This window comes from Solanum stenotomum, chromosome 3 (assembly GCF_019186545.1).
Source record: "Solanum stenotomum isolate F172 chromosome 3, ASM1918654v1, whole genome shotgun sequence".
NCBI lineage: Eukaryota > Viridiplantae > Streptophyta > Magnoliopsida > Solanales > Solanaceae > Solanum > Solanum stenotomum.
Window position 1 is genome coordinate 59,910,121 of NC_064284.1, and position 8,197 is coordinate 59,918,317.

The 8,197-nt window shown below is 35.4% G+C and overlaps 1 protein-coding gene and 1 pseudogene across 1 annotated transcript in view; one reads left to right on the top strand and one right to left on the bottom strand.

Annotated features, from left to right (window-relative positions):
• The window catches only part of LOC125859849 (uncharacterized), a 662,179-nt gene that overhangs the window by 619,607 nt on the left and 34,375 nt on the right, over positions 1-8,197 (top strand). The gene's annotated exons all lie outside the window — the stretch shown is intronic.
• The window catches only part of LOC125859107 (uncharacterized), a 6,247-nt pseudogene continuing 1,302 nt past the window's right edge, over positions 3,253-8,197 (bottom strand).

Here is an 8,197-nt window from a genome sequence, read left to right on the forward strand (position 1 = left end):
ACTATTTCAAACTCCGTTGAAGCCATTTTGAAAAAGATGACCGAACCTTGCTTCAGAGGTTGCATACATATCCTTTATAAAAGGAAATCAGGTCAGTGTAGTTTAAGAAACTTTGATAGCATAAACTATTAGAAATTGCGGTCAAAAGATTGCTTCATATTGCTTGTCATCATCTACTGTCTATAATCCCAAAAAAAAAGAGCTAGAGAACTATACCTATCTACATTATAAGAGTTACAAGATCCCTACTTGATGTTTTTTCTTAGGGTCTCGTCTTGATCTTTGACTTGCTCTGTGCATTGTCTTTGAGATTGATCTTCATGCTCTCTTGACAGCTTGTGGATCATTCTTAGGTGCATGTTTTAACTTGAGTTGGCGGTTAAAACTCAAAACTCAAGATCACAAAATGAAGAACCCAAAAAGGATGTGCTTCTTTTAAGGAAGAAAAAAATGAGAATCTTGAACTAGAACGTATAACCCTAGAAAGAAAAGGAGAATTGGGGTGTGTTGCCCTGAAAGTTTCAAATAAGACATATTGTCTTTATGGATTGTCCTAAGATTGGGTGTATCCCCAAAAATGTGAATAGGGTTTGTATAACTCATGAATGCTGGTGCATATTGCCCAAGATATGCATATGGTGTGTATTGCCCATAATGCGCACTGCATGTGAATAAGGACTGGTGCGTATTGCACATGAAAGAAGACTAGTATGTATTGCACATGAATGCAATATCGATGTGTATTGCATGGAATTTGGATTGGTACGTCTTGCTTATGAAAGAAAGGCTGGTACATTTCGCACGTGAATAAAGGACGAGTGCGTATTTGCACGAAATTCAGATTGGTGCGTATTGCGCGAAATTCAGAGTGGTGCGTATTGCACATGAATAAAGGATGGTGCGTATTGCACATGAATAAATGACGTGTGCGTTTTACACAGAATTTAGATTGGTGCGTATTGCCTGAAGCTCTCGGATTGAGAGGCAAGAATGTGAATAACATGAGATAAAACAACAAACATGTGAAGACTTTTGAGAACTTCCTTTTTGTGATATTTCATTTTTTACTTGTAATCCCGCATTTTCTTTTGTTCCTGTGTTGAGCAAAAGAAAATTGTTAGTTTTAAGTGGTGGTTGGTTTGTGGCCTTGATGCTCTGATGACTTGACCTTACTCCTGACCAATTTCTCCAACTCTACTCCAAATTCTTGGTTGAACAACCTTTGAAGCTTCCTCTTTGTCGATACAGGGGCCTTGATCTTTTTGGTACTACCAAATATCATGGTGCGACTGATGTCCCAAAGGTTGAATTTTCCTGTTGAATATTTTTCATGACTTAAGAGACTACATCGCGTTCGTTCACGAGTTTTCAGTGAAGATTTGAGGCATTTTTAGTACTTGCTCGATGTCATGTCAACTTGGATACTCAGCTTTACTTTTGGGAACCCGTAGTAAGCTTTGCAATCTTTTACCTTATTTTGTCAAGAGATTATACCGAAAAGACTAAAAACAATATCAAACTTAAGAGTGTGAAAAATTAGATCAAGAAAGACTATAAACTGAAGGAAAGACATTTCCTTTTTGAAGAAAAATGAGAAAGAGAACTTATCTGGAGGCATATGTCGACTTTGAGTGAACTATGACATGCACTTTGGACTTGACCCCGGATCCGTTTGAGTTGTCTAATTCTCAAAATCTGAACCATTATCAATTTATAACTGATCTATGTATTCTTCATGTAGAGGTATCGAGAAATGGTGATCTTTGCAGATTTCTCCCACTTAGTCAATTTCATGATGTTCTCTTCTTTTATATTAGGGTGGCCTGCAAGGGTTTTAACCAATAGGATTTTCTCTCTTGTCGTCTTATGATGCCTATAAAGGTTTTCATCGATAAGACTCTTTTTTTCTACTCGACAATGTTGTCTTTGATGATCAATTGTCCGTGCAAGACACATTAAATCTATTGTTCTTAGAGTTGATCAAAATGTCAGTTGCTAGAATAAAATCATAAACGGAATTACAATTTGACTTTATTCTATCAAAATAAAAATAAAAATGCCCCAGTTTTCTATAGATACTGGAATATTAATTTTTTTTTCTTTTTTTTATGACCGGACCACAAAGGGTTGCCTACATATCCTTTCAGAATCAGGTCAAACGTAGTTCAAATTTTCATAGAGAGGATTTTTGGATTCTTTTTTGAAAGTGATGCCTTTGTTCTCTCAGCCATAACTTGTCACAGTATCTTAGAACGCATTAGATGTAGTATCTTTTAACTACGTCCGCATTAACAATTATACCTGTGATTTTTCCCTCCATATCAGTAAGGTGCAAGGCTCCTTTGGACAACACTTCCTTGATAAGATATAGACCTTGCCAATTTGGGGCAAACTTTCCCTTGGCCTTTTCTTGGTGCGGGAGAATGCGCTTTAAGACCAGTTGACCTACTTCAAAGTATCTTCGGTGCACTTTTTTGTTATATGCACGAGCCATCCTTTGCTGATAAAGCTGACCAAAACAGACGGCGGTCAATCGCTTCTCATCTATTAATGTGAGCTGCTCTAGTCGGGTTTTGACCTATTCAGTATCTTCAATTTCTGCCTCGACAATAATTCGAAAAGATGGAATTTCGACTTTCACTAGTATCACAGCCTCAGTCCCATACACCAGCAAATAAGGAGTTGCACCAATCGAGGTGCGCATTGTTGTGTGATATCCTAAAAGTGCAAAAGGCAGCTTCTCATGCCATTGTCTAGTGCCTTGAAAGCTTCTCATGCCATTGTCTAGTGCCTTGAACCATTTTCCTGAGAATCTTTTTGATATTCTTGTTGGCCGCCTCCACAGCTCCGTTGGCCTTTGGTCGATATGGAGTAGAATTGTGATGCACAATTTTGAACTGCTCACATACCTCCTTCATCAAATTGTTATTAAGGTTTGCAGCATTATTTGTGATGATAGTTCTTGGGATACCAAAATGACAAATTATGTTTGAATGGACAAAATCCACGACTGCCTTCTTAGTGATTGCCTCCACCCATTTAGTAAACTAATCAATTGCGACCAAAATAAATCGATGTCCATTAGAAGCTTTTGGCTCAATTGGTCCGATGACATCCATTCCCCATGCAATAAAGTGCCAAGGAGCGGCCATGGGGTGCAACTCTGAAGGAGGTGAATGAATGAGATCACCGTGAATTTGACACTGATGCATTTTTTCACAAAGCGAAACAATCCCGTTACATGGTAAGCCATTAATATCCTGCTTGGAGTATCTTTTTCGCAAAGACATATCCATTCATGTGTGGTCCACATACCCCAGAATGTACTTCATTCATGACCTTCTCAGCTTTTTCAACATCCACACATCTCAATAAGTTCAAATCCGGGGTGCGTTTATATAAAACTTCCCCACTAAAAAAAATCACTTGCCATACGTCTAATAGTTCTTTTTTGGCTTCCATTGGCATGTTCGGGACATTTCCTTATTTGCAAGAAATTCTTGATGTCTAGGTACCACGGCTCACCATCTGATTCTGCTTCCACAGTGTTACAATAGCCATGCTGGTCCCGAAGTTGAATCTCCAAAGGAGTAATACAAGTGTTTCCAGGATATGGAAGCATTGAGGCCAAAGTAGCCAAGGCATCTGCCAATTCATTATGAAACCTGGGGATGTATCTAAACTCGATAGTCCTAAACCTTTTGCTAAGATCTTCCACACATTGTTTGTATGGAAGAAGCTTGAGGTCTCGAGATTTCCATTCGCCTTGAGCTTACCGAATAAGCAAATCAGAATCTCCCAACAAAATCAATTCTTGGTGGAAAGTTATTGTCTATCAAAGTATATAAAGCAATAACTAACGTAATATTATTCTTGGGAGAAATTTGAATGTCTGGGGAGTTAGATAATATGAAAGAATATTCATAGCGTTGTCCAATTGCAGTGTCCGAGCCACCTTACACTAACCTAGACAATGAACCAACATAAGTATCTGGTAATTCTACTCACCAACTTTAGGCAAATAGGCGAAAAATACCTATACTATTTTGATCTAGCTCCACACACTAACCTAGACAATGAACCAGAATAAGTATCTGGTAACTCTACTCACCAACTTTAGGCAAATAGGCGAAAAATACCTATACTATTTTGATCTAGCTCCACTGGAATTTGAACCTTCGAAAAGCACTATATTATTCAATTTTGTGACATATGAAAATAGCTTCTTAAGAAAGAACAAATGAAAGGAAGTACTGACTTTTATTAACGAACACATACACACAGGGGCGGAGCCAACCCTCTGTTAGAGGGTTCATCCGAACCCCCTTCAGCAGAAAATATTACTATTTATATATGATTAAAATTATTTTTTTAGGTATATATAGTAGATGTCGAACCCCCTCAGTTAGTTCGTGTGTTTAGTTCTTCAAATTTTGAACTCCCTTATTAAAAATTCTAGCTCCGCCACTGCATACACATACCCAAAAGGAAAGCAACAACTAAAACAGAGTATTGAAATATAAGAAGATAGATAACACTTATTTTCAAAGTATTGAAAACAGTTCAAATAATCCCACAATGAAGTACAAAAGATCGGAGCGAGAGATAAGAAAGAAATAGGTCTACATGTGAAATATTAGTCGATACAAAAGAGGAAACAAAATTCAAACGAAACTCACCATATATAAATAATAGAACAGTCTGATGCAACGATGGAGAAAAAATTAAGGTACAAAATGATTGCAGAAGATGAATATTCAAGATTGAGATGTTTGTCCAAGTATGATCTTTAAAGCACCCAAATAAGAGTACTTCATGGGTAAGCCATAGAACAATCTCCCCGGGCCGAGTAAGTTGTTGTATATGAAGTAATGAGAAATTATATCCTTTCAACCTGTGTTTCACTCTGTATCAATTTGTTCCTTCTTTCCCTTGTCTCACCATGTATATGTTGTCCCTTTGTATTATTATATTTCATTTTATACAAGCAGACGTAGGGAATTGATCTTTAACAAGTACCTAATCTCTAACTTGTGTTCCTTTTACCGTGTTCCAATATGTCCTATGCTTGTAACATTATGTGGTTGAGAATTAACAATTTGAGTGAACTTTACTATTATGGAATTTCAAAGTAGTTATAGGTAGACTATTGATAAAAGATATAAAAATACAGATGTACAACCATTGTTAGAGAAAATGACATAAATAGTATATGAGTAGGTCAAAAATGGTCCCTTAACTATACATTTAATGGATTTAGTCCTTTAACTATTAAAAAACTTATTAGCTTTGGTCTCTTAACTATACATAATACACTTAACGGTTTTAGTCTCTTAACTATAAACTTATCGATTTTAGTCCTCTAAGTATTCAAAAACTTGTCAGATTTGGTCTTTGTCCATGTTTTAATACAAATAGCTTCGGTTTATATTAATGGAATTCATGCCTTGAGAAATTAAATCATTTAGCAACTTTTTATGTTGTTTCTCTCTCTCCGCTACTTTATCTTCAAAATAACCTTATGCGAAAAACTTTAACCTCAACGATTTAAAATAAAAAATAACGATGAAAGAAAATATAAGTCATATTTTTATTCAACAGAGGATAAAATGAAGCATATTATTGCTACTAATGACTTTAATATGCAAAATTTTACTATAAAAAGAAAAAAAAATTATTACCCGTTAAATCCAAAGTTTGTACTCCAACAATTTCACTGTACAAAATTTGTTTAATTTTTCAGAAATTGAAATTTATAAAATGGTAGATTTGCAATTTTTTTAAATAGATCAATTTTATTATTCTATTCATTTTATTTTACGTAAAGAAATTTGAGTAAATTAAATAAAATCCGCACTGATTAGCATATTCAAGTCATTAAGAACAATTAAATGCTTAATTTTATCCTCCAATAAATAAAATTAGGACTTACATCTTCTTTCCTCATTAATTTTATTTTTGAATCGTTGACGTTATTGTTCTTTTCATACTAGTAGTTTGAAGAAAAAAGGACGGGGATAGAGAAACAACTTAAAAAATGGGTTAAAGATTTAATTTTACGAAGATTTCCCTTAATATAAACCTAAGCTATTTGTATTAAAAAATGGAAATAGACCAAACCTGATAAGTTTTTTAATACTTAAAGAACTAAAATCGGTAAGCTTATAGTTAAGGGACTAAAACCGATAAGCGTATAGTTAAGGGACCAAAACATATATATATATATATATATATATATATATACACTTCCTTGTATATTATGTATACACACATCATATACTACCTTATATACATTGTAATACACCATTTCATATACCATATATACCCAATTAAGATCATATAGGTAGATTCTTCAAAAAGAGAAAGAGTGAATCCTATTGAAGACGAGAGTGAGGTACAACAAGGTCATTTCTTTCTACCGTCCTTATTATGGAGCCGTACGTGGACGTTACCACTCATACAACTCTCATCCAACAAGCAGTTAGCCTTTCTCTACAAGGAATGGAAGTGTGGATAAATCAATATCAAAATTCAACTATAAGATTATTTTTGTACACGATCTTATTACGACCATAGTGGTTGTTCTTATATCATTATCTTCTTCCAAGCCTTTCTTAGAAATTAAAGCACTCACTAAGTTACTTATAAAATCCCAATTCTCTCTCGACCCCGAGAATTCTTCATGTGTCCATGTCGATTAGAGGTTCAACTGTACCCTTAAAAAAGAAAGATTGAAATAAAAAAGAAAGAAGAGAAATTAGGTCATCTTTATCGAAAGAGGCCACCTTTTCTCAGGATAACAGTTGTACTTCTAATCGAATGCTCTATGACGGGCTTCCATCTTTTCTTGGCTTTGACAATGAACTATTGTTTTAGGTTATCAATTGTGAAGTTTCGTTTTAGCTCTAGACGGAAGGAATATAGTCTTGACTCTTGAAAAGGGTAGCTAAAATTAGATAAATTGTAGGGGTCAAAAGGTACTCCCCTGTCCCTAATTACTTGTCCACTTTTTCTTTTTTAGTTGTCCATAATTACTTGTCCACTTTTGTTTTTTAGTTGTCCCTAATTACTTGTCCATTTTGACAAATCAAGAAAGTACAATTTTTTTAACCATTTATACCCTCAATTAATTACTTAGAAAAATGTAGAACTTCTTAAAAACTGAATTTTTTTATTTATCCACTTCATAATTAACATGGGTAAAATGGTAAACTCACTATGTCAATCATTGTTTTCTTAATAGGTGTGTCAATTCAAAAGTGGACACGTAATTAGGGACAGAGGGGATATTAAATTTATAGTTCCTTCGGTTATTGGTTTGTAAACTAAAACTATTTGGATTAGTGAAAATTTAGGGCAAATCTTTCTGAGGTATATAGTATTTTCTTACTTCCTCGAGCAAGAAGTTTTCATAATAAAATTTCTTATCTTCCTATATATTTCGTGATTATTTCTTGTTTGGTGTCTTAAGAATCTTGTTCTTCAACACATATTTACTTGTCAAGCTAGAAGTTCTTGATGTTTATTATGATCACTCTATATGGCCAACTTGAAGAGAGTATTAAAACATAAAATAGTCTTAAGGATAGTTATTAGTCATTATATTTTCAAAGAGCATTTAAGTCATTTCAATACAACAACTACAACATACCTAGTGAAATCCCACAAAGTGGGGTATGGGGAGGGTAAAGTGTACGCAGACCTTACCACTACCTCGTGGAGGTAGAGAAGCTGTTTCCGGTGGACCCTCGACTCAAGTACATCCAAACCAAGCAAGAGAGGAGGGAACAATATATATAACATAACATCCAATAAGAAAAAAGGGCATAATCAACAACGGAGACAATAACATCAAGAAAATACTGAGAGAGGCGAAGCGCAGTAAACAACATATGACTATAGGATCACAGACAAGAACTACAAGTGCCAGGCTAGGACTACTACAAACACTACCAACCCATACCCTCACAAGGAAAGACAACCCGCTAACCCTACTAACCTTCAACCTTAATACGCGACCTCCACTCCTTCCTATCTAGAGTCATGTCCTCGGTGATGTGAAACTGAGCCAAGTCCTGTCTAATCACCTCTCCCCAATACTTCCTAGGCCTACCTCTACCCCTCCGCGTACCCTCTACCACCAGCCCCTCGCACCTCCTCACTGGAGCGTCTGCGCACAGCCTCTTCACATGCCCAA